At 39.8% G+C, this 13,793-nt stretch overlaps 1 protein-coding gene across 1 annotated transcript in view; it reads left to right on the forward strand.

Moving 5' to 3' along the window:
* LOC147709413 (xanthine dehydrogenase/oxidase-like) overlaps nt 1-13,793 on the forward strand; it is a 1,362,843-nt gene that overhangs the window by 28,783 nt on the left and 1,320,267 nt on the right. The gene's annotated exons all lie outside the window — the stretch shown is intronic.

Here is a 13,793-nt window from a genome sequence, read left to right on the forward strand (position 1 = left end):
CTAGGTGACGTTGGAAGTTTGTTTGGTGTACAATCAACTGCTTCCTCACCTTATGAATATTCCCAAGCGCCAATCTGGATCCAGAATCTCAAAGACACTGCTCCTGCAGAGTATGTAAGGTTGTTGTGATGTATGCACTTCAGTGGTTTCAAAATATGGCCTTTAAAGGGAGCAGTCCCTCTATGTTTAAAGAAAACTGCAGATTAAACTTTAATCTGCAGTGGTTTTTATGTTTCAATTCTTTTTATTGTCATGTCAACAAAGCAAACAGTGCCAACAACACGGTTCACAGTTCCCAAAAACGTTCGCCCCAGTGGGCCTCTGCAGTGGTTTTAAATCATAGAGGGAATGCTCCATCTTCCAGCCCTCTTTAGTAATCAATTTATTGCAGAATAATTCCATCCAGGCCTAATTCTGTCTGCTATGGATCCATGGGACTGAATGGTAGTATTGGACTTGCAGGCCACTTATTTCTATGTACGGTAAACAGTCATAATATCGATTCCAAAATATAGAATGGACATAATATCGAAGTAAAAATATAGAATGGACAAAATATCGAATGGACACAATATAGTGGTTAAAAATATCGAATTTAAGGTAAGTAATATCGATTTTCAAAATATAGAAGCAAAATTTCGAATTATATACTATATAGGCATCAAATATATCGATTTTTTAATAATATAATTTTTTTAAAGTGTTTTGTATGTTAGTATATGTGTGAAAAGTGTATATTAATTTTTGTAATGTATGTTTAATGTATTTTAAGTCATGAATTTTATGTTATTTAATTTTTGCGTAATTTAATTCTGTAGCGGGTTGTGGGTTTATAGGGGAATAGGGTGGGAAGTAATTTAATTGTAATTAATTAAATATTTTTATTTATTTACTGGTATTCATTTTGAATTTATTATTATTTTTTAATTGGTAATTTATTTGTATTAATTGCCAATTAATTTGTATTAATTGATTAATTGTTAATTATGTTAATTTTCTAAATTTATTTTCTGTAGCGGGTTGTGGGTTTATAGGGGAATAGGGTGGGAAGTAATTTTATTGTAATTAAGTAAATAATTTTTTTCATTTATTGGTATTGATTTTAAATTTATTGTTAATTAATTTTTAATTGGTAATTAATTTCTATTAATTGGCAATTCATTTTTATTAATTGGTAATTATTTTGTATTAATTAAATATTTAATAATTATGATAATTGTATTAATGTATTTTCTGTAGTGGGGTGTGAGTTTATAGGGGAATAGGGTGGGAAGTAATGTAATTGTAATTAATTACATATTAAAAATACTTTTTGTGTATTGATAATTAATTTACTGTTAATTTTTAATTGGTATTAATTTTTATTATTAATTAGTTTTTGTTATTGAAAATTAATTAGTTGTTAAATAATTATGAATAGATTATTCATTTTTAATAACTAATAGGTAGTTGTATTTCTAATTAATTATTACATAATATTAAATTGGTTATTAATTTCAATTAATGTTTTATTGGTATTGATATTTAATTTATTTTTAATAATATATTAAATCATTACTTTCCCTACTGTTAAACTCACTGGAGTGGGAATAGTAATTTTCACCCTCCCGCTATCCAACGCTTTCCCTACTGTTGCACTCTCTGGAGTGGGAATAGTATTTTTTACCCCTACGCTATCCAACGCTTTCCCTACTGTTGCACTCTCTGGAGTGGGAATAGTAATTTTTACCCCTACGCTATCCAAAGCTTTCCCTACTGTTGCACTATCTGGAGTGGGAATAGTAATTTTCACACTCCCCCTATCCAACACATTCCCTACTGTTGCACTCTCTGGAGTGGGAATAGTATTTTTTACCCCTACGCTATCCAACGCTTTCCCTACTGTTGCACTCTTTGGAGTGGGAATAGTAATTTTTACCCAACGCTATCCAATGCTTTCCCTAATGTTGTACTCTCTGGAGTGGAAATAGTAATTTTTACCCTTCCAATATCAACGCTTTCCCTACTGTTGCACTCTCTGGAGTGGAAATAGTAATTCTTACCCCTACGCTATCCAACGCTTTCCCTACTGTTGCACGCTCTGGAGTTGGAATAGTAATTTTTACCCTTCCGCTATCCAACGCTTTCCCTACTGTTGCGCTCTCTGGAGTGGGAATAGTAATTTCTACCCTTATGCTATCCAACGCTTTCCCTACTGTTGCACTCTCTGGAGTGGGAATAGTATTTTTTACCCCTACGCTATCCAACGCTTTCCCTACTGTTGCACTCACTGGAGTGGTAATATTAAATGTTACCCTCCTGCTATCCAACGGTAAAATATTGTACATTTTTTATTAATAACTTAAATTAATTATATCTTAATTTTAAGGTTATTTGAGTATTTTTAAGTATGTTTTAGTTAATTATATTTATTATTTCATTAATTTTAAATTACTTTTAAGACATTTAAAAAAATTCGATATTTTGACTGACTATATTTTGTACAGACTATATTTTGGATTCGATATTTTTGTACTTACCTGTTTGTAGATAGGAATTCGATATTTTGGCATTCTATATTTTGATGACTATATTTTGGTAAGTCTATATTTTGTCATTCTATATTATGTCAGAGATCCCTATGTACCTGTCCTACAGACCCACAAGCACTACCTGCCCTGTAGGCCCAGAGTATTTTTGCCATACTCTCAATTGGTCTCACCAGTGCACTCTGGTGTTCACAAAAGTGATGGTGGTGGTCGCTGCCCATTTTCAGAAGTTGGGTATACCACTCTTCTCCTACTTTGTGTAGCTGTTGAAGGTAGTCTTACCAAAGTTAGTTATGGACCACATCCTGTTGAGTGCAAACTTCCTTACCTCTTTCAGTGCACAAGCACCATGCTGAAGCCACACATGAACTTACTCAGAGGCTTCATTTCATCGGAATCATCTTGGATACAGCAAGTTTTTTCGGACCATTACTCTGGATCAACGAGTCTATGATATTCAGGCATTAATCCTATTGTTTCAGCCTGGGTCACAGTTTTCAGCGAGGGCCGATATGAGGCTTCTTGGCCAAGCACATGTGGGATCTGAAGTCTCAGTGTGCCTAGCACCAAGGTAACCTGTCAGATCCCAGCTAGGTTTCATAGTAGACTGCACAAGATCTGCAGTGGTGGCTGATCGACATCAATTGGACTGGCAGAAGAACCATCTTGTTACTCCACCTAACAATGTTGACGTACAAATCACTGCTCAATTATGGAGGTTATCAGGGAAAGATGGAGACAATGATTAATACAAATGTAAATAGCACACAGATGCCCCTAAAAGTGTCTCGGTGCTAGCCATGTTTTAGCTTCTTTGTGAAGGTATGTTTCAAGCTTACCTGACTCAAATGCAGGGGAGTGTGAGTAAGTAAGTAAGTAATTGCTTTATTTGATAATTAATAAAAATCATTACAAACAGAGATAAAACACAGTATATAAACAGAGAACAGATTTAAAATAAATTTTCTTAGCAGCATTAATAGCGGACAACAATAAATAAGATGTATTTGTGCAAATTTGCTAGAAGGCAATTTCCAAACCCTAATATAACATTTTTATAAAGCGCTTTGTCTTCAATCTTAAAATTAGTAAATCTTGTAACAGTTATAATATAGAATTTGGGCATGGCTTATTAAAAGTAATTAAAACAAGTTTTTCATTTTCATCACCTTTTTGCATGAACAACGTATTACCGAACTAACAATTAGAGTCGGTTTTGGCTAATAGTTTTTTTTCGGCTATAAAGATGAACTTTACAAATTGGGAGATCAGGCGAAGCGTTGACCCAGTAAGACAATTAATAATGGCATGTTGACATGTTCTCACCCCCAGTTCGTTAAAAATAGGTCTTAAAAGAGTCTTCCGCCCTTCTAACAAATGGGGGCATGTAGACACAATGTGTATTAAAGTTCCATCATGGGAACCACATAACCTACAATGGTTAGAGGACCAAATTGTTTCCCATTTGGGTATTCCGTCCTTAGTGGGGTATCTCCCAAACCGCGTAACATACGTTTTTCCCGTAAAAAAAATATTAGGTGGGTCAACAAATATAATTGGGGTTCTAATTAATTTAATGAATGAGTTAGTAATTGACCAAGAATGGTACTTTATTCTAAGCTCATCTTTATCTAAGATAATCGATTATAGGTTGGCTGATCTATTTAATGTTTGTTTATAAACAGATTTGCTCCTCCCCACTTCTTCAAATGTTGGACAATTCAAATTGTTTAAACTCTCATTTAAAAAGGATCTCCAGCTACAAGCATGCCCATACTTTGTTATCTCCTGCCAACATTGGTTGGCAAGGGTATCTTGTTCTGAGCAATAAATGAGTATAGCATTTTTAAAAAGGCAGATTGCCGTACCAGAGATTGCCTTTTCAGACCAAATTCTAATCTAACATTAGCATGTCCTATGTGCTTCGGAATCCTAAAAACTGATTTAAACATTTTTATTTGCAGGTCTTCAAGGATTTTTGCGTCTTTACCACGAAAAATCATTCAACTATAAGTCAAAGATGGAATCAACTTTGCTTTCATGACCTTCAGTAGATGCTTGTGGTATGGACTTGACAAGTTAACCAGCAACTTTCTAAAAGCAAAAGACAATGCTGTTGCCTTTGCTTTGAGATTAGTAAAGTGCTGTTTAAATGACATATCATCAAATGTTATTCCTAAATATTTATAAAAGTTTACAGTTTCAATATGTAACCCATTAATGTTCCATTCTTTCTTATCTGCTTTATTACCACCTATAATCATTATTTTTGTCTCTTTGGTATTCATTTTCAAACCATTAAGGGTAATATAATGATTAAAAGAATCAATTAATCTTCTTAGTCCTATAACGGAATGACTTAATAATATGGTTTTACAGCAATCCCTCTGCATGCCTTCTCGTCAATGGTGACCTCTCTAGCCCTTTTTCCATCACTAGGGGAACCCGACAGGGATGCCCGCTCTCGCCCTTGCTTTTTGATTTTAACATTGAGCCTTTTGCGCAATATCTGAGGGAGGAGGTCACCATCAAACCTTTTTATTATCAAGGTTGGATGAGGAAGGTAGCATTATATGCCGACGACGTGCTTATCTTAACATCAGAGGTCACTACTGCTCTTCCGGCTATCTTGAAATTGGCCCACGCTTTTGGACAAGTGTCGGGATATGAAGTTAATGCAGCCAAGACTGAAATGCTTGTTTGGAATGATGAGAACTCTGTAACAGAACTCCAAGCAGGCATTTCAATGCGATACCTAGGCTTGACAATAGTGAAGGACATTAATAAACTTGTCCAAGTTAATTTATCTACAGTTCTTAAAGATTGCCGTAAGCTTCTCCAATCATGGTCGCACTTGCCTCTTTCATTACTAGGTAGAGCCAACCTTATCAAAATGTCTATCCTTCCTAAAATTTCCTTTTTATTTAATACCATTCCTTTATACTTTGATCAAACTACTTTAGCCAAGTACATCAGGCTGCCCACTTGAGCGTTAAGGACTCTGATGCTGACATGGTGATGGAAACACAACAATCTGATATCGACTTGTCGTCTATAACCACCTTACCCAACGTAGTACAAAGTCTGTGCCATGACTCCACTCGAGAAGTGGACAGGGACATTAACATTCAACTAACTACAATACCCGCGAATTGTGACATGAGCTCACAAACTACCTCAAACACTGACAGCGATCTACTAACGGGAACGGTTAGTGTGATGGAAACCCCTCAGAGGGAGCAAGCTCAAGTCAGCGAAAACGGAGCGCTGGGGAACCTCAAGGAGAAGCGAGGAAACATCCCTAAGCATAACATAATGTGCGGTGATCTCACTGGGATAACCAAAACAAATCCTACTAGAGAGACACCCTCAGCACAAACCACCAACACCCCATATAGTTCAAACTCTGTTAGGATCAGAACACATCAAACCAACAGTGATCTCTTAAAGCTCAGTGCGCAATCTCGTAAAACTTACAAAGCCATGCGTGACGCAATTAAAGATATGAAAAACCTACTGTGTCTGTCTGAAAAATGGATGGCAAAAATGGAGATGTTTCAATCTTCCACCCCCGAAACACATGCTAAACAAAACACCACCCCATTGGCCTTATCAAATAGAATATACCGTCCTCGCAAGCAACTCAACTATCTGACTGATAGTGAGTTATTATCTATTGTGTCTTCATATGAACCCATGCCTACCACTCGAAATAAACTTGAAGAAAACAATAATATCCAAACTATCGTAACAAAAGCCTGTAGAAACCCTCAAGCAAATACTAGAGGGATCAATGCCAACAATCTCAGGAAAGTGACACTAACGCACGAAGAGTCTTTACCACCCTTGAGCACGAAGCAGAAGCACTTTTGCTGTGCTCTACTTAACTGTCGATCGGCAAATAAACATGCAGCAGACATAGCTGATCTCATTATTAACCATAAAATTGACATACTCATTCTAACGGAAAGATGGCTTTCTGACTCTTCCTCACCCTACCTTGACCTACTTGTCCCCCCGGACTACCAGATTTTGAGGCAGGACAGAATCATCAGAAAGGGTGGCGGTATAGCGTGCATACATAAATCTGACATTTCCATCACAAAAATACAGGCTGAGCCTTTAGAATCCTGCGAATATCTAGGCATGTCTTTAAGTGCAGCAAATAACCAGAACTTTAAAATACATGCATTATACCACCCCCGGGTACTAAGGCCAAATTCATAGATCAGTTGATAGAAATCATTACTTCTAACTCTAATCTGCAGACAAGCGATATATTCCTAGGAGACTTCAACATACATTGGGAAGATCTCAATGACAATCAATTAACCCTGTTAAAATCCTTCCTGGACAGCCAATCCTTAGTCCAAAGTTGCCATCTCACCACCCATAATAAAGGATCTATTCTAGATTGGATCTTAGCTAAAGAGAAATCTATCGAGAACATTGCAATCACACCCTGCGACTGGTCAGACCACCACATAATTACCTTTGAAATTCCGCTCAGAAAATCTAAATCATCTACACAAGCTATTAAACCCAAAAAGTGGTCTAGGGACACCAGAGGAATTAATATGGAAAATTTAGCGGCTCGATGCAATACTGATCTGCAGACACCCATGTGCATGAATGACGTCAGCGACCTCACGCTACACTACAACGAAACGATGTCTAACATTATTGAGGACATAGCCCCGCTAAAATTAAAAAGGGTCTCAGACAAAGACAAAAACCCATGGTTCAATGGTGCATTAAATGAAGAAAGAAGATCACTGAGATTAGCGGAACGTAAATGGCGTCAACACCCCTCTTCACCCCAGCTAACCTTACTGAGACAATCCAGGAAAGCGTATAATAAAAGCATTATTAAATCTAAAAAATAATTCTTCAGAAAAGAACTGGATAACGCAATAAATAGACCAAGGAAACCATTCGATCTACTCAAAGATCAATCAAACAAGGCAGCCAAAATGGCACCAGTCACTACCAAAACTAGCTTAAACAGCGAAGACTTCTCGATCTTCTTTACAAACAAAGCCAACTCATTGGAGAGGGAACTCAAAAAAGCGGCGGAAGACATTGAAGTGGAGAAGGACCGGGGAGATAAGGTGACAGATGATCTAAATGCAGCAGATCCTAAAAACAATGCCAGATGGTCAGATTTTACACAGGTCAGCGAATTAGACATATCAAGGATCATGGCGACATCGAAACCTAACAATCCGGCGAAATGCTGGTCCTCAATAAATCACATACTTATCCCAGCTTGGTCTAGGATCATCAATGCCTCATTATCTCAAGGTCAAATACCGGCATGCTTAAAAACAGGACAAGTCATCCCACTCCTAAAAAAAAACGACTGAGAACCCCCTAGATCCGAACAACTTTAGACCGGTAACCAATATTCCAATGTTGGCTAAAATTCTGGAAAAATGTGTCCAACAGCAACTGAGCCTACACATCTCGGATTTCAAGCTCTTAAACGACTGCCAATCCGGGTTCCGCCCAGATCACAGTACAGAAACTGCCATCCTGAACATAGTAGATGACGCTTTACTGGCCCTGGACCAGAATGAAACATGCCTCCTAATCTTATTGGACCTGTCGTCAGCTTTTGACACGGTGAACCATGCCTATATACTTGATGACTGAAAAACAGGATGGGATTGGAGGGTACAGTGCTATCCTGGTCCAGCTCCTTTCTGGAGAATAGATCGCAAAAAGTAATGGTCAACCAAAACCTCTCAAACGCAACTGACAATACTATAGGAGTGCCTCAAGGATCCACGCTATCTCCATCACTCTTCAATCTATACGTAGAACCCCTTACGGAAATACTCCAAAAAGCCAACATTGCTTATCATATGTATGCTGATGACACTCAGCTGTACATTAAGGTGGCGTCGACGGATGACTTAAAGACAATGAATCTTGCTCTAACAAAAACACTTATATGGCTTACCAAGAACCACCTAAAACTAAATCCTCAAAAAACTGAATTCCTCCTGATCACTCAAAAAAAAGCAAAACATTGTTCCACTTAAGCTACTTACAGAAACTAAAACCTTTCCTAAACAAAGCAGACCTCAAAACAGCAGTTCAGGCACTGGTCATCTCAAGGATTGAATACGGTTGCACAACCCTAGCTGGGCTGCCAAAAATCTCAACAGCACCTTTGAAAGCATGTCTTAATGCAGCCACAAGACTCATAGCGGGATCCAGAAAATGTGACCATATCTCTCCACACTTGAAAGCCCTCAACTGGCTACCGTTTGAAGCACGTATCCAGTTCAAGCTAGCATGCATCACCCACAAAGCAATACATAACAAATCTCCAGTATACCTCGCCAAGAAACTCACGCTATCGGGAGGGTCACGTTCCTCTAGGAGCAATGCGGATCTACTACTGAAACTGGCACGCTTCTGTAAGAAAAGAACGTATGACCGAGCATTCTCAGGGGCTTCACCGAGAATTTGGAACGCCCTCCCCCCGTACTTGAGAAGAATTCCAACCATCGCAAAATTTAAAAAGGAAGCAAAATCTTTTTATATGAGGAAATTTCTCCCTTAATCCTTACAACTGTACTTCAAGTATTTCATTATAAAGGGCTGGCAGAATTTTCACACAAGCAGCCATGGTACTAAGGGGCTTATAAGGATTGCGGATTTTCTGCATCCTCTGGGCCGGCGGAAGCCACAGCCGGCCCGGAGGATGCGGAAAATCTGCAGCGGACCCACCAAAGACCCACCGCCAAATTAGGATGGCTGGTGGGTCCTAGTTTCCGTCCGCAGCTTTTCCGCCGCGGCTGGCTTACAACCGCGGCGGAAAAGCACTAATATGGTGACGGTATCTCTCAGACACCGTCAGCCAGATTAGGATGGGCTCAGATACATGCTTTTCCGCGGCGGCTTTTCCGCCGAGGAAAAGCATGTGTAACTTCACTGCGGGGGCCCGTTGCGGGCCCCCTAGGTGAAGGGGGGGTGGTGGTGCACATGGGGGGTACCTATTGTACCCCCCTGCATTTGTATGCAGAAAGCGGCAGGCACCGCGCGGTGCCTGCCACTTTCCACATACAAATGCAATGCGCGCATTTTTAACATTGCTGCGGGTGCAGCTTGAAGCCGCACCCGCCGCAATGTTAAAAATAGAGTATGTGACCGCCAGGGTGGCGGTCACATCCTAATTGCACAGGAGGGAACTCCGCATGCCATGCGGAGGTTCCCTCCTATTCTGGGGTCACGGACGGACGCAAGTCCGTCCGCGATCCTAATGGGCTCCTAAGTTTGGAATGTTATACTAGTTTTTATCTCAGTTAAGTTCTAAAGACTCTATGGAAATCTATCTGTTAACTTTCGGATGGGTTATCTTTATGTGAACTTTTAATGGTGCTGCCACTACGGAATTGCTTATATCTCATTCACCAATGGCTAGTAATATGTAAAAATGATGTTTTATATTCTACTGTAAAGCGCTCTGATACCCTATGCAGGGTCATGTTCGCGCTATAGAAAACAATAAAAAATAAATAAATAAAATAAATCTAATATCTCATCCTTTATCTGGAATAATCATCTTCCACGGATCGCTTGGAAAAAAGTAAGACAGCGACGCGATAAGGGGGGCTTGGCGGCTCCAGACCTAAAAATCTATGCTTGGGCCTTTTAATTATCCCACTCACGAATGTTGTTGAAGGGTCCCGTAGTCTCGGGGGTGGGGCATATGTATGCAGCTATGTTGGATGGGGAAAGAATTAATCATTCTGGTTTTCTTTTTAAGTTTGGTAATCCTAAATTTCTAAAAAAAAAATTAAACTGAAGACCCTACAAGGTCTTGCCAGAACCTGGGCTGAAGTCATGAAATCCATAAAATTAAATTACTTTTGTGAAAAAACTCCGCTGTGGGGGTTGCCTGAAAATCCTGCCTGCTTGATGACACTCTAGCAATCCCTTTGAGAGAGGCAGGCCTGGAAGTGTGGGGTGACCTCTTTTATGAGGGGGATTTACTCTCGTGGGAACATCTGCAAGCCAAGGTTGGCCCCAATCTTTCACGATTCAAATACATACAGATCCATAGCTGGACTGTCGCCTATAAAACATCTCCCGCCAACAGGAATAAATTGACACTCGGAGGGCATAGCCCATTTATCTCTGATCTACTAATCTGTGGTCCAGCTAAAAAAGAAATATCTAAATGGTATAATTTCATTCTGGAGGAGTCGGATGGGGACATTGTTCTGCCGGAGTCATTATGGGGCTCTGTTTTGATGAACCAGAATTTACAAAATCTTTGGATGACTTCTTTCGAACTTCTGTGGAACATTGTTAAGCTGTCCTGGCTTCGCAGAAATCATATCTTTACCCTGCATAGGGCATACTATTCCCCTCTTAGACTATCTAAATTTGCAGGAGGACAGTCAGTGTCTTGTGCTAAATGCGGTTTGATTGCTGCATCAGATACACACATGTTTTTGGAATGCCCACTATTAACCACATTTTGGGAGGATATCAGTAATTCCCTCACAGAATCATTGGGAAGACTTGTCACCATAGATTTGTCTCTAATAGTATTTGGTGTCCTAGAAGGCGTACAAAATCCAGCCAGATGTCTAGTCTTTTATGCTATCCTGCTTGCAAGAAGGGAAATCTGCAGGAAATGGAAAGACTCTTCACCTCCTACTTTTAGAGATTGGCAAAACTCAGTCTTGCAGACCTCATGTACAGATCTGGCCAGATCTGGTAATCACAGTAAAAGGGCCTTCTGGTATCTACTTTCTTGACTTCATTGACTCATCCGGGTTTTTTTGTTTTTTTTTCCCCGGGTCCAATGATTGATCTCCTATGGTGCTTCGATATTTTGTACCTATGGAACAGCCGTTATCCGGTTCATGCCCGGCCCTACTTGGCTGCTAAACTACCCCAAGGTTTGCCGCAGATTGGTAAATCATGGACTCTGTGCCTTCCTGGAATACAGTCGACAGCTGAGGGATAGTTGGCCCCCACAAGACTCGTGTCCCTTCCAGTTTTTCAGATAAACTGAGACAGCTATTCTCTGTTAATTCCTTTTGGTACTTTGTCTATATGGTGGTTATGAGGACAAAAAAAAATAATATGGTGTCATCTACATATTGTAAATACTTAATCTCATTACCAAAAAGTGAGGGCGAGTGAGCATTAACTTCTTTGAAGAGTCTAGGGAGATCGCCATAAATACATTTTAAAAAGACATGGAGCAAGTGCACAGCCTTGTTTCAGACCAGTCTTAGTTTCAAGACGGCGGGTAGTACTTCTACCTTCCCCGATTTTGATCTGAACCCATGTATTGGAATATAACAATTTCATCATATCCAGCATTTGTTTTGGTATACCCCAATCGAAAAGTTTAGGCCATAGCAAATTTCAAGGAACTGAATCGAAAGCCTCTTTATGGTCGACAAAACAAATATATAACTTTTGCTTTCTATATTTTGCCCTATCGCCTAGTAAAGATAGAAATATCAAGTTTGTGCTAGTTGATTCTCCTCTTATAAAACCAGTTTGGAAAGCTGGAATTAAATTGTTTCTTGAGGCCCAGTCTTCCAGATCTTCAAGGAGGCAACTCACAATTTTTTTTGCCTCCACATCAGTCAATGCAATGAGTCGATAATTTGCAGGATTGTCTTGAGGGCCACTTTTATATATTGGCTGAATTATGCTTTCTTGCCATGAGTCAGGGACTGATCTAGATTTAATGACATCGTTAAATAAAATCGTTAGAACCTCAGGCCAATACTTAAGATTTGCTTAAAAAATTCAATTTGGAATCCCATTGAGTCCAGGGGCTCCATTCGATTTGATCCTGCTCATTGCTTTTTTGACTTGCTCTACATGACAAAACTCTGTTTCTTGAGGTTCCGTTTGGGCAATGAGCGGGACATGCACCTTAGGCCGCAATTCCTCCATATATGACTCTGGATGATCATTAACCTGGTCAGAACTGTATTTTCTGGCTTCGTCTCTACTTGATGTATTTGTCTTCTGGCAGAGAATGTTAGAGTAGAGTTGTAAGGTTGAAGTTGCAACATAAAGATTATACATAAAAGATGCTCAACAAGATTCATCTATATTCGCACTGTTCCCCCTATTACTGCCATTTTCCAGATTATTAATTATGCCCTAAAATAATTTTGGATTCCGAGTTTTACATGAAACATTTAATTTGGCCCATAAACCTTCGTAATAAGATTGTTTGGCTTTCCATAGCACATATTTATATTGCTTTCTGGAATTTTTTAATTTAAGGATATCCCAAGTTTTTTGCGCTCCATTTGGTTTTCTAAAAACTACCCTTGTAGCTCTATTAAGCCTCTTTTTAGGCGAAGCAACCGGTTATTATACCATCCTGATTTTTTTGTCCGCATTTAATGATGTGGACGAGGGAAAGCGATCTAAAAATGAAGCACACAGATTGGGCCAGATATCAACCATCATCAGCTTCCCTTCTTTTTTTTCTACCAGAGCATTATTAATTAAAAGTTTAAGAAAGTCTAATATTTCCTTTTGATTTTTCGGATGCCATACTAGCCTTTTAAGGCTGAAGGCTATTGGAGCGACTTGCAATAATCTTGCTTCTGGTAGACAATTCAGTGGAAATGCCAAGGAAATAGATTGTGGGTTGTGACCACTTTCGATCCTGGGTATTACTAGGGGGCAGATTTATGTTAACTGGCGCATCCCGAGGGATGCGCCAGTTAACATGCGCCACAGTGCGCCACAGCTACGCCACCCATGGTGCGCCGCATTTATGATGCGGCGCACCATGGGGCAAAAACGGCACAGATGCGTCACGCATCTGTGCCGTAAAAGTGACGCATTGCTGGAGTTGTCTCGCAAGCGCGACGCAGCTCCAGCAAGGCTCGGGGGTGCCCTATCTGACCAATGCTGCGTCAAGCCTTACGCCTGCTTCAAGCAGGCGCAGGGTTTTGACGCAGCATTGGCCTAAAAGTGACTGAGTGAAATCTTATAGATTTCACTCAGCCACTTTTGCGAGGCGCACCTGCCCCGGAACGCCCACCTTGCGCCGGAACGCCCACAAGCGGGGCAGGGCTTTACAACGTGACGCATCTGCCTAGATGCGTCACGTTGTAAATCGGTCGTAGGGATGCGCCACGTTTACGCCACAGTTGCGTGACGCAAAAGTGGCGCATACACAACATAAATCTGCCCCTTGGTATTTATGAAGGATGTTTACCAACTCGGATGATATAATGGAGTAATCAATGACGG

The sequence above is a fragment of the Lissotriton vulgaris genome, chromosome 6 (assembly GCF_964263255.1).
Source record: "Lissotriton vulgaris chromosome 6, aLisVul1.2, whole genome shotgun sequence".
Classification (NCBI taxonomy): Eukaryota; Metazoa; Chordata; class Amphibia; order Caudata; family Salamandridae; genus Lissotriton; species Lissotriton vulgaris.